The 21,264-nt window shown below is 47.6% G+C and overlaps 1 protein-coding gene and 1 non-coding gene across 2 annotated transcripts in view; both read left to right on the forward strand.

The window, feature by feature from the left end:
* The window catches only part of DYNLL1 (dynein light chain LC8-type 1), a 28,186-nt gene that overhangs the window by 4,293 nt on the left and 2,629 nt on the right, over window positions 1-21,264 (forward strand). The window lies entirely within an intron of this gene.
* LOC127484772 (U6 spliceosomal RNA) lies at window positions 9,053-9,160 on the forward strand. Its single transcript, XR_007911982.1, has one exon. It is a non-coding gene; the product is annotated as a U6 spliceosomal RNA (small nuclear RNA).

Here is a 21,264-nt window from a genome sequence, read left to right on the forward strand (position 1 = left end):
TCCTTTCTTTTTAAAAAATATTTCTTTATTTATTTGAAAGGCAGAGCTACAGAGAGGCAGAGAGAGAGAGAGAGAGAGAGAGAGAGAGAGAGAGGAGGTCTTCCATCCGATGGTTTACTCCCCAGATGGCTACAGTGATTGGATCTGGACTGATCCAAAGCCAGGAGCCAGGAGCTTCTTCCGAGTCTCCCACATAGGTGCAGGGGCCCAAGGACTTGCGCCATCTTCTACTGCTTTCCCAGACTATAGCAGAGAACTGGATTGGAAGTGGAGCAGCTGGGACTCAAACCGGCACCCATATGGGATGCCAGCACTGCAGGCGGCAGCTTTACCTGCTACATCACCACGCCAGGCCATAGAGTCTTACTTTTCTAGAGGAATATGATAGTGTGTATTCAGGGGAGCAAAAGGTAAGACAGAAATAGATCCAAATGGCCCATTGACTAGCAGGTTACACACAAAAATAACAGGATGGATTGGAAGTCATGGCAATGGGTACAGGGAGACCAGCAATCTTCCAAACAAGAGATATCTGTAAGGGCTGGCACTTGTGGCTCAACCAGTTAAAGCTGTGGCCTGCAGTGCTGGCATCCCATATGGGTGCCTGTTCAAGTTCTGGCTGCTCCACTTCCCATCCAGCTCCCTGTTAATGTGCCCAGGAAAGCAATGGAAAATGGCCCAAGTCCTTGGGCCCCGGCACCCATGTCGGAGACCCAAAAGAAGCTCCTGGCTCCTGGCTTCAGCCTGGCTCAGTCCCAGTCATTGCAGCCACTGAGGAGTGAACCAGCAGATGGAAGATCTCTCTCTCTCTCTCTCTCTCTCTCTCTCTCTCTCCCCCTCCCTCTCCCTCTCCCTCTCCCTCTCCCTCTCCCTCTCCCCTTCTCTCTAACTCCATCTCTTAAATAAATAAATTTTAAAGAGAGAGACCCCTGTGGCCCGATGTACAGTGATGAAGATGAAGAGATACTTAAGGAGTTAAGAATTTACAAAGAAAGGAAATCATAGGATGTGATGGATTGGATCTGGGGGTTGAGGAAGAAGGAGCATCCAAGTTGACTCCCTGGTTCCCTGCTTGGGGAACTGGTTTGGGCAATGGCATTCCAAGATGGAGAATAAAGCAGCAGGAACTGATCAGTCTAGAGAGGGAGGAGCAGATCCACAAGGGATGGACACTGGTGAGGTAAGATGTACATGCAGGACAAGGAAGGATAAGAGATAGGACAGCCCTAGGCTCCATGTGACCTCTCCACTGAAAACAGCGCTCCGAGTGCGTGAGCTAATGCGGTGAACGGGCATTCCGCACATACCTGAGACAGGACTGCTCTTGCGTCAGGGAGAAGCTTTCACTTAAAATATATGGTGGCTTGATAAATATTCATCCCTGACACAATGATAAAAAAGGTACAAATGAGCTTCTCCTTGGATTTATTAATGAGCTTATTTACTTACATTTAAGGATTATTTTATTTATTTGAAAGGCAGAATGACAGAGACAGTGGGAAGGACAGAGAGAGAAAGAGATCTTCCATCTGCTGATTTACTCACCAAATGGCCACAGTGGCCAGGGATGGGCCAGGCTGAAGCCCAGTGCTAGGAGCTCCATCCAGTAGCAGGGGCCCAACTATTTGGGCCCAGCTTCCGTTGCTTTCCCAGGTGCATTAGCAAGGAGCTAGAATTTGAAGTGGAGCAGCCAGATCTCCAACTGACGTTCAGATATGGGATGCTGGCATCTGAGGTAGTGGGTTAACCTGCGTGCTACAATGCCAGCCTCTCTCCTTGGATTTAAAAGAAATCTTTGACCTTGGCTGACTGTTCAGACTTAATGCAGGGTTGGGCTTTTGGCACAGTGGTTAAGATGCTGCTTGAGACACTGGAATCCCATAGTAGAGAGCTGGAGTTCAAGTCGTGGCTCTGCTTCCAATTCCAGCTTCCTATTAATGTTCATCCTAGGATACAGCAGGTGATGGCTCAAGTAGGTGGGTTCCAGTGACCCATGTGGGAGACCTGGATGGAATTCAGGCTCCTGGCTTCAGCCTAGGCCAGACCTGTTGCAGACTTTGGAGAGTAAACCAGCAGATGGCAGGTTTCTCTCTCTCTCTTCCACCCTTACCCCCTCTCTTGCTCTCTCTGCTTTTCAAATAAAAGAATTAAAAAGAAAATTTAGAGTTAATGCACTCCTCACAGCAAGCCATTTACTCTCTGCCAGAGAATAGATCAAATAGATTTGTAAATTCTTACAAATAATAATAATGATTAACACTGCGGATAACACATTCCATGAACCTGAACAGCTGGTTTTCTGCCTTTCCCTGTGACGTCAGTCCTCTTTTGGCATCCCAGCAAAATGTTTCCTTTCCTGTCAGCTCAGTCATGAGCGTCTCCCAGGTCCTGGCCCTTGGTAGCAGTGGGCAGAAGAGGAAGAGGTGAGGGAGTAGATAACAGTGGAAAAATGAGTCATCTTGGAGAAACTGGTCCAGGCTGGCAGGCAGAGCTGTGGGCTGCGTCATGGTGGAATGTGTTCCTGGCCATAGCTCCCTGGATCTTTCTAGCCTCTGCCACTGTATTTATATGATGGGATGAAATTGAACAGTTCTGCTAATAACTAGTCCATGCCGGGGAGGAAGGGGAGCAGCAGCAGCTGTAGGGAGGTTTAGAGAGACTTTGAGATTGAGGGGGTGGAGATGAGAGGGGAGGTTCAGAGAGCTTTAGGGAAGCAAGTGCAAGTGTGGGAGGCTGAGAAGACAAAGATGAAGATAACTTAAGATTTGCAGCCTGGTATGTGTGTAATTCTCCTTTGGTGGCTTCTGAAGAGACAGCAGAAAACCTTGAACATTGTTTTTGATTATTTTTAGATAAGGAAGGAATTGATGTTTCTTTGAATGTGGCCAAACAGGTGGGAACACAGCGCTAGTTTTTTCTAAGGCTGTTTCAAGCAATGAGAAGACTGAATTTATTTATTTATCTATCTATCTATGCTAACTTGGTATATTCTGCAATGGAATCCTCAAACAGCATTTTTTAAAAGATTTGTTTATTTATCTGAAAGGCAGAGTTAGAGATAGAAAGAGAGAGAGAGAGGAGGTCTTCCATCTGCTGGTTCACTCCCCAGATGGCCATAACCAAGGGCTTATTCCAGGTCTCCCACATGGGTGCAGGGGCCCAAGCACGTGGGCCATCTTCTGCTCCTTTCCCAGGCCATTTGCAGAGAGCTGGATCGAAAGGGGAGCAGCACAGACTTGAATCAGAGCCCACATGAGATGCCGGCACTGCAAGCGGAGGTGTAACCTACTACGCCACAGCAGCAGCCCCCTCAAACAGCTTTTCATAGAAGGGTTTCCTTGTCTTGGATTCATCTCCTCTCCCCCAGTTTCCACCTCTTGACCCTGACTCTAAAAAGTTGTGAACATGGTGTGCAAAATATTGTACCTGAGCATAAAAGTCTCTTTGTTCTGAGTAAAGAACCCAGGAGGCACTGTCCAATAAAACTTTCTCCAGTGATGGGAATAGTTTCTAAGTATTATATGGTAGTCTTTAGCTCCATGACGCTTTTGAGCACTTAAAACATGGCTATTGCAACTGAAAAGTTAAATTTTTAATTATATTTAAGAATAATTAATTAATTTGAATTTTGGTAGCCAGATGTGGCTTGTGGGTACCACATAGGACAGGACAGAAGTTCATCATTCTCAGTGGTCTACAAGCCACGCCCAGAAAGGTCAAGAACTACTGGGACCAATCCCTTTTCTTTTACAGCCCTATTGTGTTGACACGTAGTAGATGCCTAAACACCTGTTGATTTTACTAACTAGTGTGTAAAAAAAGAGTTCTACTGGCTCTAGAAAAGGGGTACTAAAGTACAAACTGGCAAATGGGCTCATCAAGTTCCCCAGATTTTATTTTCTAAACCCCAAATTTCTGTCCCTTAACTCAGAACTTTTCCCTAAATGTTTTTACACCCTGTCAAATAACTTGGAATCTTACTCTAGGGCATAGTGAAACAGAAACACAAGCAAAAGGTAAATGGGGTGTGAAAAGATTCGTAACACTGCTAAGAATGGTTTCTGAAGCAGCAAAAGGACACATTTATTTAATAGGACCCTACATTTTTTTACCCAAATCAATTTTGTCCTAAGCAGATTTTCAGTGAACTGTGTGCTGCCGAGGAAAACAGATTTCTTAAAGGTAAAAAAGCAAATATGAGCCGGCGCTGTGGCTCACTAGACCAATCCTCTGCCTAGTGGCGCCAGCACACCGGGTTCTAGTCCCGGTCGGGGCGCCGGATTCTGTCCAGGTTGCCCCTCTTCCAGGCCAGCTCTCTGCTGTGGCCAGGGAAGGCAGTGGAGGATGGCCCAAGTGTTTGGGTCCTGCACCCCTTGGGAAACCAGGAGAAGCACCTGGCTCCTGCCATCGGATCAGCGCAGCGCGCCGGCAGCAGCGGCCATTGGAGGGTGAACCAACGGCAAAAGGAAGACCTTTCTCTCTGTCTCTCTCTCACACTATCCACTCTGCCTGTCAAAAAAAAAAAAAAAAAAAAAAAAAGCAAATATGAGAAGTATCTGGAGGTTTTTTTTTTTTTTTTTTTTTTTTTTTTTTTTGACAGGCAGAGTGGATAGTGAGAGAGAGAGATGCAGAGAGAAAGGTCTTCCTTTGCCGTTGGTTCACCCTCCAATGGCCGCCGCTGCAGCCGGCGCACCGCGCTGATCCTGGCAGGAGCCAGGAGCCAGGTGCTTTTCCTGGTCTCCCATGGGGTGCAGGGCCCAAGCACCTGGGCCATCCTCCACTGCACTCCCTGGCCATAGCAGAGAGCTGGCCTGGAAGAGGGGCAACCGGGACAGAATCCGGCGCCCCAACCGGGACTAGAACCCGGTGTGCCGGCGCCGCAAGGTGGAGGATTAGCCTATTGAGCCACGGCGCCGGCTTGGAGGTTTTTAGAAGTTATAAAAAAACTAAGAAGCTTTTCAGCCACACATCCCCCAGTGTTAACACGTGCACAGTGGCTGAATTTCCTTGTGTCTGGCGGAGGCTCCCTCTCCCCCTCAGCCAGCACATGTGCAGGGCTTCTGTGAATGTCACATTGACAAACATTCCCTGGAGCCAGGCAGCTGGGAACCAGTTCTTTTTTGGTTGTTATTTCGCCTGTCTGCTGGGCTGCTAGTTCTTGCTGTGGCACGATCCTTGAAGGTACAGGCAGGAAGCCAGGCTTTTTTTCTCTCACAGTAAGCTAAGTTGCAGCCCCAGCTCCGAGAGCCCAGGGTTGTGATCGTGGCTTGTGGGACTTGGGTGGCTTCCCCACCCCCTGCTTACTCAACATGGTTCATTCATTCAGCTGATATTTACTGAGTCATGGAAGTGCCTGGCTTTGTGCTAGATATTGAATGCTACAAACATAGAACTGAGTTAGACCTAAACTCTGATGTCACACCATTCACAGACAACCAAAAAAGCATTACAACCAAGTGAGATATAGTCAGTCCTCCATAGCTGTGTGTCCCACGTCCATGGATTCAGCCATTGAAAATGTCTGAAAAAGAAAAAATTCCAAAATTTTCCATAAAGCAAAGCTTGAATTTGTCACACCTTGAGTGCTAGGCTGAATCCATGTGAATGAAGTGATGTGAAGGCTCTCCCTGCTGTGCCTCCAGCCCTCTCAGGTCTCAGTCTCCCTTCAGCACTCTCCTTTGAGCATTGTTCAGCTCACATCTTGTTCATATACTGCATAGTTAGGCCTACAGTGGTTGCATCTGTACTCAACATGTAGACTTTTCCTTGTCATCATTTCCTAACCAGTAAGAACTGTTTACATTTATTAGGTTTTCTAAGTTACTTGGAGATGATTTTAAAGTATACAAGAGGGAGTATGGGCATTTGGCCTAGTGGTTAAGCCACTGGTTGGGACTCATATACCACATTGCAGTTCCTGGGTTTGATATTCAAATCCATATCCTAATTCCATCTTCCTGCTAATGTGTACTGGGAGAGGCAGTGGTGATGGCTCAACTAGTTGGGTCCTTACCACCCACATGGGAGATTTGGATTGAGTTCCTGGCTCCTGGCTTTGACGTGGCCCAGCCCTGTCTGTTGGAGGCATTTGAACCAATGGGTGATATCTCTGTCTGTTCATCTGTCTCTCCAATAAATTGAATAAATAAATACATAATTTTTAAAATAAGATGGACTACCTCTCAATGTATTTTAAAATAAATATACAAGAGAGTATGTTTGTGGCCGGCGCCGAGGCTCACTAGGCTAATTCTCCACCTAGCGGCGCCGGCACACCGGGTTCTAGTCCCGGTCGGGGCACCGGATTCTGTCCAGTTGCCCCTCTTCCAGGCCAGCTCTCTGCTATGGCCCGGGAGTGCAGTGGAGGATGGCCCAGGTGCTTGGGCCCTGCACCCCATGGGAGACCAGGAGAAGCACCTGGCTCTTGCCTTCGGATCAGCGCAGTGCGCCGGCCGCGGCAGCCATTGGAGGGTGAAACAACGGCAAAAGGAAGACCTTTCTCTGTCTCTCTCTCTCACTGTCCACTCTGCCTGTAAAAAAAAAAAAAAAAAAAAAAGTATGTTTGGGTTATATGCAAATACTATACTATTTTATATAAAGGACTTGAGCATCTGTGGATTTTGGTATCCTCAGGGGCACTGGAACATACCCCCCACTCCTCTGGGGATTCTGAGGGCTGAGTGAATGTGCTGTAAGAAATACAGTACAAGGTAGTCCTGCTGTATGTATAGGCTGGTATTCAGGGAAAGCTTTCTGGAGGGAGTGGCCTGTAAACTGGACCTGAAGAACCGGATGGTGTTAAGCAGGTACATAAAGAGAAAAGAAAAGCATGCCAGGCAAAAGGAAAGTGCAAGAAAGCTAGGAGGACAGAAGAGAGCTGGGTGCTTTGTGAATTCATTCAGCATAGTGAGCACATGGGGTAGCAAAGGAGCTGTTCTTTCTTACTCCAGAGCTACAGCCGTGGAGACTTACTGGAAGATGCCCCCGTGTAAAGCAGAGCCCAGCTGGGTTGGGTTGCACATGTGAGCCCTAAATAGTTCAGCTGCCCAAAGGAAGTTGCCTTTGCTGTACAGATGCTTATTGTATATGCCTGAATAGGGTGATTGTAAAGGAGAGGCAATGCTCAGGCCTGGAGGTGGAGGGGCCTGCGAGGAATATGGCCTCACAGTCCCTGAAGGAGAGCCATGCATAGCAAGAGGATGCTAAGGGAGCCACATAGGACTCAGTGAAAATCCAATGATCCTTCCTGGTTTGATGAAGAAGGGCTTTGCGGGGAGCTGGGTTCAAAATACTGGGGTTTTTATTAATATCTCTACTTCCTCAAAAGCTTAGTGCAACCAATGGCTCTCAATGTCCATCCACTGAGGACTTGTTATATGGGCAGTGGGTCATTCTGGAGGCAATCTCAACCACTTGCACATGCTTGCCTTGACCTTCAGACCTTGCCTCCAGCAGCTTCTCCTCATCTTCTACTTCCCTTCCAGTCCTCTGAGACCTGCTAGGCCTGGAATCCTGCACGTTGCTTCCCCTAGGTCTCTGCTCTGGCTGTTTCCTTTTGCTGGAAGAACATGGTTTCTTTCTCCACCTCGACCTCCCCAGTCTTTGCCTGGCCAAGCCTTCAGCTCCCTGACTTAGTGAGGTTAGTGGTGCTCAGAACTCTGTGTTCTAATCTAGAACTTTGCTCTAAGTTTATACTGCTGAAAGGTCTGGTTGCCTTCCATTGCTCCTTTTCCACTCAACAATATTTTTTCTATATTTTATTTTAAAATTTATTTGTTTTCATTTTATTTGAGAGAGGGAGGGGGGAAAAAGAGCTTTGATTTGCTGGTTCACTCCCCAAATGCCTGTAAATAGTTAAGGGTGGGCCAGGTCAAAATCAGGAACCTGGAACTCAATCCAGGTCTCCCATGTGGGTACCTGGTACCCAAGCACTTAAGCCATCATCCGTTGCCTCTCCGTACGTGTTAGCAGGAAGCTAGGTCAGAAACAGAGGGAACAGGGTCTAGAACCCGCACTATGATATGGGATATGGGCATCACAATCCAGGCCTTAACTGCTGCACTACTTATGTATGATTCCCTTTAAGTATCTTCATTGGAGTGGTGTTATATCTCCAAATTTACATAGGGAAAATGGCTTTGTTTATTTTCCAATCTAGAATCCAGCAACATTTCATTCCTTAAAGTAGAATAAGGGTTCCAGTGGTCTGGGCAAAGAAGGTTGAGAGTTTTTTATTTTACTTTTCTATAATTTATTGAATTTTATTCTATTTTTGAGAGGCATAGAGACAGAGATAGACAGTGAGCGTGATACACACAGAAAGAACTCCCATATGCTGGTTCATGTCCCCCAAATACCTGTAAGAATGAGAACTAAGCCACGAAGAAGCTGAGAGCTGGCAACTCAATCTAGGTCTCCCATATTGGTGGCAGGGATCCAGCCACTTGAACCCAATTACTTGAGCCATCACCACTGCCTCTCAGGGTGCCCATTAGCAGGAAGCTGGAGTGAGAAGCAGAGTCAAGACTTAAATCCAGGAACTCTTATATGGAATGAGGATGTCCTAAGTGGCAAGTTAGCCACTGTACCACATGCCTGCCCCTCCACAGGCTTAGCCCTGAAGGTCTGGTTGCTACCCACACTTTCTACCCTACCACACACAACTGCTCTGTAGCCAGGCTGACTTTCCCTTATCTGTCAGCCTGGTTCCAGCTTCAGATATTTGAACATCCTGTTTCATCTTCCTGAAAAGCTCCCTGCACTTACCCTTGGCCTGGTTTCCTGCTCTAGTAGGCTGCTTCTTAAATGTGGAATCTTAGAAAAGTCTTCCCTGTTTCCCAGGCTAGAGCAGAGCCCCCATTAATAGCTCTCATAGCAGCTTATCCCGTATCTGTCGAAACTATAATCATATCCTGCGTGCCTTGTTGTTCAACAGGCAAAATGTAAACTCTGTGAGGACTGGAGCCATGTCTGACTTACTTGGTGTATGGGTGCAAGTGCCTAGATATTGGCTTTGTACCAATAAATGTCTTTTAAAAATGAATAAGTTATTGTGCTCGCTTTGGCAGCACATATACTAAAATTGGAATGATACAGAGAAGATTAGCATGGCCCCTGCGCAAGGATGACACGCAAGAATGAATAAGTGACTAAGAGACAACGTGAGAACTCTCAAGGCTTATCCTCTAAATGACCCAAGCACTTAGGCAGGAAAAATTAAATAAGCAATGGAGCTTCTCTTGAGCAGAAGCCAAGGGAAGTCCATCTCTATGTGGAGCACCTAGATCAGAGCCTGGCCTGTTGTAAATGCTCAGAGAATATTACTAGCTGAATAAGCATTCCCTTTTCCATCTACACATATCCCTCCCTCGATGGTGATCTCATCCAGGCCCATGGCTGTAAATGCCATCTATAAACTGATGACTCCCCAGATTATAACTCCAGCCTGGCCCTCTTCCCAGAACTCATATATTTAACTGCATATTTGACATGTCCACCTGGAATGTCTACTTGGCATCACAAACTTATCATGGCTCAAACAAAACATTTTGTTTCCCATGCCCACCTTACCCATCTCAATCTTTCTTTTCACCGTTCAGGCCACAAGTGTAGCTAGAGTCATCCTTGACTGCTCTTATCCCATCATATTCTGCATTCAAATTCATCACAAACTGTCAGCAACATCTTCAGAATGTACTTAGAATCGGATCATCTCTCATCCTGTCTCTGCCAGCACCACACAGGTCCAAGGCCCATCACTTCTCACCTGGATTGTTCCAATAGCCTCCAACTGGCCTCTCTGTTTCTAATGGCTTGCTCCATGCTCCATCCAGTAGCCAGGTCATCAAGTCTTGGCTCAAATGGCACCTTCTCAGAGAGACCTTAAAACAAGAATTCTTCACCCTGTCACTTGGTTTTCTTATTGTACTTTATCCACTGCACTTACCAGCATCCCTAAATATTTTTCTTGTTTATTATCTTTTATTCTCCTACTGGAATATAAGTTCCATGAAAAGAGAACTTCTCAGCCAGCGTCGCAGCTCACTTGGCTAATCCTCCACCTGCAGCGCGGGCATCCCGGGTGCTAGTCCCGGTTGGGGTGCCGGATTCTGTCCCAGTTGCTCCTCTTCCAGTCCAGCTCTCTGCTGTGGCCCGGAAAGGCAGTGGAGGATGGTCCAAGTGCTTGGGCCCTACACCTGCATGGGAAACCAGGAGGAAGCACCTGGTTCCTGGCTTTGGATCAGCGCAGCGCGCCAGCCATGGCAGCCATTTGGGGGGTGAACCAACGGAAGGAAGACCTTTCTGTTTTTCTCTCTCTCATGGTCTAACTCTGCCTGTCAAAAAAAAAAAAAAAAAAAAAAAAAAAAAGGAAAGAGAACTTCTCCTCTTTTGTTCTCCTTTGCATCCCCAGCATCTAGGACAGTGCTTGTCTCATTTAAAAATATTCAGTAATATAAATCTGAGCCAATTCTAGTTCTGCTTCTGCAGAGTCAGATTTTCTCCCAATCAAAATGAAAATGCCAGAAATCAGGCACCAACCACCTGTCCCTTTATTTGAAACCCTAGAATAATTTGAGGATTAACTGGAGACCTCTTTGCATGTAATTACAGAGTGACACTGAGGTTATCTACTGAGTCAGAGAGGGCTCCTCAGCTCCCAGGGCAAACTGCAGAATCCAATCCTGTACTGGAGCTAATGTGATCTGTTATAGACATTCCTCCAGATGGGCTTTGAGTTTGGGATCTGTGACATTTGGACTCAGTCCATATTACTTAGGGTGGTTCTCAACTGAAGTGAAGAGTTTTCCCTCCAGTAGATAATTGACACAATCTGCAGACATTTTTGTTTATTTAAATAGGATGTGCAACACGATTGGCATCTAGTCGGTAGAGGTCAAGGAGGCTGTTAAACATTGTTAAATAAAAGTTATAGGAGGCCAGTGTTTCAGACTAAGCTCCTGCCCTAGGCCCCAATAGGCCAAACTAACAATCACAATGGAGGAGCCGGTGCTGTGGCGCAGTGGGTTAACACCCTGGCCTGAAGCGCCGGCATCCAATATGGGTGCCGGGTCTAGTCCAGGCTGCTCCACTTCCTATCCAGCTCTCTTCTATGGCCTGGGATAGCAGTAGAAGATGGCCCAAGTCCTTGGGCCTCTGCACCCACGTGGGAGACCCAGAAGAAGCTCCTGGCTCCTGGCTTCGGATCCGCGCACTTCCGACCATTGCAGCCATCTGGGGAGTGAACCATTGGATAGAAGACCTCTCTCTCTCTCTCTCTCTGCCTCTCCTCTCTCTGTGTAACTCTGACTTTCAAATAAATAAAAATAAATCTTAAAAAAAAAAATCACAGTGGAGTCACTCATACTACGGTTCCACCTTACCAAAGCTAAATTGTTAATTGGCCTTCCCAGAAATCAAGAGAGATAACAGCCAAGTGTCCCAGGCTAGTGACAGCACAATAATGAAGTTTCCTCTACTTTAATCCTTTTTTAAAAAATTATTTATTTATTTATTTATTTGAAAGGAAGAGTTATACACAGAGAAAAGAAGAGGCAGAGGGAGAGAGAGAGGTCTTCCACCCACTGGTTCACTCCCCAATTGGCCACAATGGCTAGAGCTGAGCTGATCCAAAGCAGGATTCAGGAGCTTCTTCCGGGTCTCCCATGCAGGTGAGGTGCAGGAACCCAAGGACTTGAGCCAAATTCTACTGCTTTCCCCTGCCACAGTAGAGAGCTGGATCAGAGTAGGGCAGCCAGGACTCGAACCAGAGCCCATATGGGATGCTAGCACTGCAGGCAGTGGCTTTACCCACTATGCCACAGTGCCGGCCCCAGTAATTTTGTTTTTTTGACAATGTCTTCAAATGCACATGACATCTCCTCAAACAAAAAATATTTTGGGTTTTAAATGTTAATAAGCACCAAAGTTGAGAAGTCATGGTTTCAGTAACACTAATGAAAATTGATAGCTAGTGCCATTAACCTTTGCCATGTGCCAAGTACTGTACTACATACTTGACTTGTACTATCTCACTATCTCCTGATTGTCTCTGAGAAACAGACTGTTACAATCCCCATTTTACAAATGTGGAAACAAACGCAGAGGGATGGACTCACTTGCCCAAGGTTGCATCCATTAGTAGGCGGCAGGGCAGGGATGCATACCCTGCCTTCAAAGTCTGCCTTTCAATATCTGCTCTGGGTGGCTCTGCCCACTGATTGGAAACAGAGGGGACCTCTTTGGCCCCTCTGGATGTGCCTGACTTAATCTGTTGTCCTCATGAATAGCAGAGTGTCAGTCTAGTCAGGCGATGCTTGGCTATTGGCCAGAGGTGAGGGTTCTCTTCCAAGTTGTCTCAGCCTGTCTGGCCTTGCTCTCCCTGCACTGCAGTACAGTCCTTGGCACCAAGACTTAGCTACCTTGCCAGTCCCAGGCTAGTGCCAGTCCTTCTTTATGGGGAAGAAGCTTCTGGATTTAGGCCTAGGCCTTATACTCTCCCATAGGGCCCCTCCTGTCTGGGTGGGGGTCCTTGAATCAATTCTGGAGTTGCAGGGTTATCTCACACTTCCTTTCAGATAAGGGTGAGTTGGAACTCCTAGGCCAGGAAAGGGCCCAAGGTCCCCAAAAGCTTGAAAAGTGATTATCGGACAGGGTTGAGAACAGAGCCATCCTGGGCACTGGTGAGGTGGAGGTGGAGCAGACTGTTGTCCTTGCTAGCTAGTTTGTGCATAAGGAAAACTGCAGGCCCTGCAAGGAATCCCTCAGGCTGCTTGTGAAGAGCATCTCTGAAGGGCTTTCTGAGGGCCTTGGGAAAGTCTCATAGCCAAAGAGGAAAGGTGATTCCATTCAGGGGAGATCAGGGCAGTCAAAGAGCATGCTAGAGTCAAGTTTGGAGTGTTGCTGGCTGAATTATCCCAAAATACCCATCCTTCCATCCATCCATCCACCTGTCATCTGACATGTAGTTCAGGTCCCCGTAAGGACTCAGTCTACAGGCACTCTATTCTGAAACACCCAATCATTTTTCCCTAGGAGGTTGGTATAGCCCAAAGATTCCATTTACCACATTAGACTGTGGAGTCAGCCCAGGATTCAAGTCCCAACTCTGTCACTTCCTAGCAGTATGACTTTACACAGAGGACTTCACCTCTCTGAATCTTAGTTTCCTCATCTGTGTCATAAGGACCAATAGTTCTTAACTCATGGAGCTGTTGTTAGAATCCAAGGAAATAATGGGTCCAAAATACCTAACACATGGTAGCAATAGCTACCATTTACCATATTTTGGCTAGGTCTTTAGATGCATTCTTTTTTTTTTTTTTTTTTTTTTTTTTTGACAGGCAGAGTGGATAGTGAGAGAGAGAGAGAGAGAGAAAGGTCTTCCTTTTGCCGTTGGTTCACCCTCCAATGGCCACCACGGCTGACGTGCTGCGGCTGGCGCATCGCGCTGATCCGAAGGCAGGAGCCAGGTGCTTCTCCTGGTCTCCCATGGGGTGCAGGGCCCAAGCACTTGGGCCATCCTCCACTGCCTTCGCTGGCCTGGAGCGACAGAATCCGGTGCCCCGACCGGGACTAGAATCCGGTGTACCAGCACCGCTAGGTGGAGGATTAGCCTATTGAGCCGCGGCACCAGCCTAGATGCATTCTTTATTTTGTATTTTAATTTTTTTAAAGATTTATTTATTTATCTGAAATTCAGAGTTACACACAGAGAGAAGGAGAGGCAGAGAGAGAGAGAGACAGGGAGAAAGGTCTTCCATCTGCTGTTTCACTCCCGAATTGGCCACAATGGCCGAAGATGCGCTGATCTGAAGTCAGGAGCCAGGAGCTTCTTCCGGGTCTCCCATGCAGGTGCAGGGGCCCAAAGATTTGGGCCATCTTCTACTGCTTTCCCAGGCCATAGCAGAGAGCTGGATCGGAAGAAAGGCAGCGGGACTTGAACCAGCACTCATATGGGATGCTGGCACTGCAGGCAACGGCTTTATCTGCTATGCCACAGCGCTGGCCCCTTAAATTTTTGTTTATTTAGAGTTGGGCATTAGATACAATGGTTAAGATACCACTTGAGATCCCTGAATCCCACACCTGTTTGAGTCCTGGCTCCACTTCCATTTTCTGCTTCCAACTAAGGCACACCCTGGGAGTCAACAGTGATGACTCAAGTACTTGGGTCTTTGTCACCCAAGTGGAAGACCCAGACTGAGCTCCAGACTGTAGGGTTTGGCCTGGTCCAGCATCAGCTGCTGTAGGCATTTGGAGAATGAATCAGCAGATGGAGATCTCTATCTCTCTTCTGCCTTTCAAAAAAAGATGAAAAGATAGCAAAAAGAAAATGCCATAAATATTTTTTATGGGGCAGGGGTTGTGGCACAGTGGGTGCCTAAGTGGATATACTTGGGAAGCCAGCATCCCATAATCAAGTGCCTAGTGTCAATCTGGCTACTCTACACTTCCAGTCCAGCTTCCCACTAATGCATCCTGAGAAGCAGTTATTGTGGCCCGAGTTCTGGGGTTCTTCCCACCCATGTGGAGACCTAGATAGAGTTCCTGGTTTTGGCCTGGCACAGCCCTGGCTGTTGCAGGCGTTTGGGAAGTGAACTAACTAGCAGATGGAAGATTTCCCCTCACCCTGCCCTGTGTGTATGTGTGTGTGTGTGTGTGTGTGTCTGTCTGTCTGTCTCTCCCACTCTGTCACACTGCCTTTCAAATAAATAAATAAATAAATATTTAATTTAAAAAGATACTTCTTGGAAAACTCACTTCCCATATTGGAATGACTAGGCTCAAGCCCAGCTCCACCTCAGATTCTAGCTTCCTGCTAATGTGTACCCTGGAGGGCAGCAGATGATGGCTCAAGTGTTTTGGTTCCTACCACTCACATGAGAGGCCCAAACTGAGTTCCAGGCTCCTGGCTTCATCCTGGCTGTTGTGGGCATTTGGGGAGTGATCCAGCAGATGGAAGATCTTTCTCTGTCTCTGAAATAAAATAAAAATAAATTAATTAAAATTTAAAAAGGACCCAATGGAATGGTTCTGATCAGCAAAGAATGGAATGCTTTTGCCTCCACTTTCTCCCTTTTTCTCACAGAATCCCCATATCTGCAATGTGCTGAACTCTCCCTGATGCCAATCAAAACTGCACTGGGGTGGGTGGGTGTTGTGGCCCAATGGATTAAACCTTCTCTTCCATCCCATATGGGAGTGCCAGTTTGAGCCCCAGCTGCTCCACTTCGCATCCAGCTCCCTGCTAATGTGCCTGGGAAAGTAATTGGGCCCCTGCCACCTATGTGGGAAACCCAGGTGGAATTTCAGCCTTCATTTGGGGAGTTACCCAGTAGAAGGAAGATTCTCTCTCTCTTTCTAAATATATATATATATAAATATATATATTTATATATATTTAAATATATATATACCCCTCTCCCTCCCCTTCTCCATCTCCCTCTCTCCTCTGCATTTCAAATACGTAAATCTTAAAGATTAACTGCACCAGATGCTATCTTTGTGCAGCTCTAAGTAAGGCTTTTTGGTGTTGCACCCATTCATTTATTCAGCATTCATTCAGCAAGCATAAAGTGCCAAGTGGTGTAGCTTCATGCTCCATTCACTGCCAAAGTATGAACCCCATGACATCCAGGGGTAAGCCAACTTGTCTGATGTGCTGGAAAGAGCACTAGGTTTGGTATCAAACTAGATAAGAGGCTGCAAATGAGGCCCACAGGCCATATTTAGACTGAGCAGAGTTTCAAAAAGTGATTGTAACCAACACTTTAGGGTGAGGATAGTTTCCATAAAATAACCCAGATTTATTTATTTTTTTTTAATGTTTTATTTTATTTGTTTGGAAGGCAGAGGGACAGAGACAGAGCACTCCCAAATGCTGGCTCACTCCTCAAATGCCTGCAACAGCTGGAGCTGGGCCAGGCCAAAGTCAGGAACTAGAAATTCAGTCTGGGTCTGCCACATGGGTGGCAAGGATCCAAGTACTTGAGTCATCACTTGCTGATTCCCAGGGTGTGCATTAGCAGGAAGCTGGAATCAAAAACAGAACTGGGACTCAAACCCCAGGCCCTACGATATGGGTCATGGGCATCCCAAGCAGTGTCTCAGCTGCTACACTGAATGCCAGCCCTATTGATCCAGATTTCTTCCTTTCTTTCCTTCATATTTATTTATTTTATTTCAAAGGCAGAATTACAAAGAGAGAGGCAGAGACACACACAGAGAGATCGCTTCCATCCACTGGGGATCCATTTGGGTTCACTCCCCAAATGAAAACAACTGCCTGGGCTGGGCTAGGCTGAAGTCAGGAGCCAGAAACTTCATCCAGGTCTCTCATGTTGGTGGCAGGACCCAAATGCTTGGGCCATCCTCCACTGCTTTCCTGGGTGCATTAGCAGGGAGCTATATCAGAAGTGGAGCAGTTGGGACTTGATCCAGTGCTCATATGAGATGTCAGTGTCCAGCTGCCGATCCAGATTTCTGATCTCGCTTTTTTATTTTTTATTTATTTATTTATTTATTTATTTATTTATTTATTGACAGGCAGAGTGGACAGTGAGAGAGAGAGACAGAGAGAAAGGTCTTCCTTTGCCTTTGGTTCACCCTCTAATGGCCGCTGCGGCCGGCACGCTGAGGCCAGCGCATCTGCATCGTGCTGATCCGAAGGCAGGAGCCAGGTACTTATCCTGGTCTCCCATGGGGTGCAGGGCCCAAGGACCTGGGCCATCCTCCACTGCACTCCCTGGCTACAGCAGAGAGCTGGCCTGGAAGAGGGGCAACCGGGACAGAATCCAGCGCCCCGACCAGGACTAGAACTCAGTGTGCTGGCGCCGCAAGGTGGAGGATTAGCCTAGTGAGCCGCGGTGCCGGCCTCTTATCTCTCTTTAAAACTAGGAGACTTTACAACATGGAGTCAGCATTCTTAAATGGCAAAATCTGCCTAGCACCTCTGAAGGGGGGTTCTTTTGCTTACCACCATCCCCACTATTCCTTCTTGTGCCACTTTCCTCATCTTAACTCATTAATGTTACCTGCTTGGTAGCAGGTTAAGCTGCTGCCTGCAGTGCCAGCATCCCATTTGGGCATCAGTTTGAGTCTTGGCTGCTGTACTTCTGATCCAGCTCTCTGCTATGGCCTGGGAAAACAGAAAAAGATGACCCAAGTCCTTGGACTTCTGCTCCAACATGGGAGACCTGGAGGAAGCTCCTGGCTTCTGGCTTCAGATTGGCCTAGCTCTGGCCGTTTTGACCATTTGTGGAGTGAACACTAGATGGAAGACTTCTCTTTCTTTTTCTTTCTTTTTTTTTTTTTTTTTTTTTTTTTTACAGGCAGAGTGGACAGTGAGTGAGAGAGAGACAGAGAGAAAGGTCTTCCTTTGCCGTTGGTTCACCCTCCAATGGCCGCTGCGGCCGGCGCACCACACTGATCCGAAGGCAGGAGCCAGGTGCTTATCCTGGTCTCCCATGCAGGTGCAGGACCCAAGCACTTGGGCCATCCTCCACTGCACTTCTCTGGCCACAGCAGAGAGCTGGCCTGGAAGAGGGGTGACCAGGACAGAATCCGGTGCCCCGACCAGGACTAGAACCTGGTGTGCCGGCGCCGCAAGGCGGAGGATTAGCCTAGTGAGCCGCGGCGCCGGCCTGAAGACCTCTCTTTCTCTCCCTGCCTCTGCCTTTCAAATAAACAAATAAATATATCTTTTTTTTTTTTTTTGGACAGGCAGAGTGGACAGTGAGAGAGAGACAGAGAGAGAAAGGTCTTCCTTTGCCGTTGGTTCACCCTCCAATGGCCGCCGCTGCAGCCGGCGCACCGCGCTGATCCGATGGCAGGAGCCAGGAGCCAGGTGCTTTTCCTGGTCTCCCATGGGGTGCAGGGCCCAAGCACCTGGGCCATCCTCCACTGCACTCCCTGGCCATAGCAGAGAGCTGGCCTGGAAGAGGGGCAACCGGGACAGAATCCGGCGCCCCAACCGGGACTAGAACCCGGTGTGCCGGCGCCGCAAGGTGGAGGATTAGCCTATTGAGCCACGGCGCCGGCCTAAATAAATATATCTTTTAAAAAGTCTCTTCAAACTCCCAAAGCTATGATACTGGAAGGATTACTATCCTGTTGCCTAGCAGCTCCTTGGGGATGGTAGTGTAACTGATCCTGGGTGTGTATTTCAAGCACCCAGATGCTGTGCAGTGCTTTTTTTGTAATAACCAGGGGATATTTGTTGCCTGCCCCACTGTGGGGTGAATCGATCACTAGGCAATGAGAGGCCGGTGCCGCGGCTCACTTGGCTAATCCTCCGCCTGCAGCACCAGCACCCCGGGTTCTAGTCCCGGTTGTGGCACCAGATTGTGTCCCGGTTGCTCCTCTTCCAGGCCAGCTCTCTGCTGTGGCCCGGGAAGGCAGTGGAGGATGGCCCAAGTGCTTGGGCCCTGCACCTGCATGGGAGACCAGGAGGAAGCAGCTGGCTCCTGGCTTCGGATTGGTGCAGCGCCGGCCGTAGCAGCCATTTTGGGGGTGAACCAACAGAAAGAGGAAGACCTTTCTCTCTGTCTCTCTCTGTCTAACTTTGCCTGTAAAAAAAAAAAAAGAAAGAAAAGAAAAAGAAAAAAATAGGCAATGAGAAAGATTCTGCAGAAATGAGTGATAAAAAAATGAAAAAAGCAGAAGAGTTTTTGGTTCCTAGAAACAATAGCATACTGCAGAGTCTTTAGGAGCTAAACACAGGCCAGAAAGACCCTAGTTTCCAATGGCATCTTTCATTTTTAAAAAAAGATAGCATTGAGATGAGCGCTATAAACACAGGAGATGCTGGAGAAGGGCAGGTGCCACAGGGGAGAGATGCCTATCCTAATTTTTTAATAGCATCCTGTTATCTGTTAGAAAGCCTCAACATCATTTCATTCCACACTCCTTTCCTTCAAAGTTATAGATAAGCTATGGATATTTTTAAAAAGATTTTATTTATTTATTTGAGAGGTAGAGTTACAGACAGTGAGAGGGAGAGACAGAGAGAAAGGTCTTCCTTCCGTTGGTTCACTCCCCAAATGGCCAGGACTAGAACCGGTGCCAATATGGGATGCCAGCACTGGGGGCAGAGGATTAACCTACTGCGCCTTGGCGCTGGCCCAGATATAGATAGATTTTTAAAGATTTATTTTATTTATTTGAAAAGTAGAGTTACAGAGAAAGAGAGAGAGAGAGAGAGAGAGAGAGAGAGAGAGAGAGAGAGAGGTCTTCTACCCACTGGTTCTCTCCCCAATTGGCCGCAACAGCTGGAGCTGAGCTGATCTGAAGCCAGGAGCCAGGGGCTTCTTCCGGGTCTCCCATGTGGGTGCAGGGGCCCAAGGACTTGGGCTATCTTGTACTGCTTTCCCAGGCCACAGCAGAGAGCTGGATCAGAAGTGGAGCAGCTGGTACTCGAACTGGAGCCCATATGGGATGCCAGCACTGCAGGCAGTGGCTTTACCTGCTACGCCACAGTGCTGGCCCCTAAGCTAGATATATCAACCTAATTCTGATGTCATTCGGACCTGGAGCTTATTCATTTATAAATGGCATTTTCTTGGTAAAATCAATTTTCTAAATCTGTAAAATTGGTGACATAAAATCTGGTATCTGGGGTGGGCCTTGTGGCACAGCAGTGAGAACCCTGGCTCTTTTGGTATCTATCTAGCTTCCTACTAATGTATCCTGGGAGACAGCAAGTGATGACTCAAGTGCTTGGGCCCCTGCCACCCACGTGGGAGACCCAGATGGAGTTCTGGCTCCTGGCTTCAGTCTGGTACAGCCCTGGCTGCAGGCATTTGGGAAGTGAACCTATGCAAGGAAGAACTCTTTCTCTGTGTCCCTCTACCTTTCAAATAAACAAATAAATCATAAATTTTTCTTTAAAAGATCTGGTATGTTTTTAATTAGAGGCATATTTTTGAGTACCTACTACATACCAGACATTGAATTAGATGCTGAAAACAAAGCACAGAAAACACGCAGGGGCAGACAGACAATAACCAAGGAAATCAATACAGAAGCTAATTTCTCTGATGGGATAAACCAGGCACACACAATGGAGAGAATAAAGGGTGGCAGAGAGTAACTGAAGGGTGTCAGGGGAGGTGATATCTGAGCTGAAATCTAAATGAGACTGCGGAGGGCAGGCAGGAGGAAGGTGGTCCCAGGCACAGCTGTTGTGGGGAGTAACTGAAGACAGCGACAGCTACTCTTAACTTGGACTCAGTAAACAGCTGCTATCCTAATTATCTGAGCCACTTCACCCTCAGCCCTTTCTAGCCAAAAACCGCAAAGCTGTCTAAGCCATAGATCAGAGGCATAAGTATATAGAAGGGAACTTCAAAAAGCTTGTGAAAAATTGGAATTAAAAGATGTTAATTTTGGTTGCAAAAAAGTTCCGAGATCCACGCAGGTTTTTCATAAGCTACATCCTCCGTAAATGTTGTTGCAGACCCTTTGTACGTGTAGATTTCAATTTTTCTGTGTGCTAAAATAAATGTTTCTTTTAATTCCATTTTCCTGAACTTTTATATAAATACATATGTATATAGCACCCAGAGGTTCAGGTTCTGGCATCACATGATTCCACCGCTCTCAATCTTTTTCTCAAGATTTGTTTATTTGAAAGGCAGTGTTACAAAGGGACAGGGAAAGGCAGAGCAAGATCTTCTATCCGCTGGCTCATCCCCCCAAATGTCAGCAAAGGCCTGGCCGAAGCCAAGAGCCTGGAACTCCTGCGCACATGGGTGGCGGTGCCCTCCCGGGCACCGCAGGGACAGGGCGCCCACGCCTATGCCCAGGCCGGTGTAAGCACTAGCTCCCCTAGCTGGAAATGGAGCGCTAGAAAAAGCCCCTCGGGTTGAGTGGCTGCCCATGCACCGTTCCTGGGGAAGTCCTGTTCGCCTCTCTTCCACCGCGGGGCTCATGCCTTGGTCATTAAGAGGCTCGGGCTGATGAAGAGTAGGTGGACAAGAGAAAGACGCAGGAAGGCTCTGGTCACTCCCCTCTGAGGGCTCGAGGAGAGTGGAACGAGACCATGCGGTATCTGGTCCCTCACATTTTTTGAAATCCGATCCGAGGAAGTCTTTCCGTGAGGCCAGAGGCCCCCTGGTCAGAATCGCTGGAATCCGTACTGAGGGCGGGGCGGGGGTCTGCGGGGTCCGAGCGCTCGTCTAACTTCTTAGACTGCTTCCGGGAGTGCGGAGCGACCCCTCAGGGCTGCGAAACGACCCCGCTCGCCCGCCTCCCGCCGGCGCGGGG

This window comes from Oryctolagus cuniculus, chromosome 21 (genome assembly GCF_964237555.1).
Source record: "Oryctolagus cuniculus chromosome 21, mOryCun1.1, whole genome shotgun sequence".
Lineage (NCBI taxonomy): Eukaryota > Metazoa > Chordata > Mammalia > Lagomorpha > Leporidae > Oryctolagus > Oryctolagus cuniculus.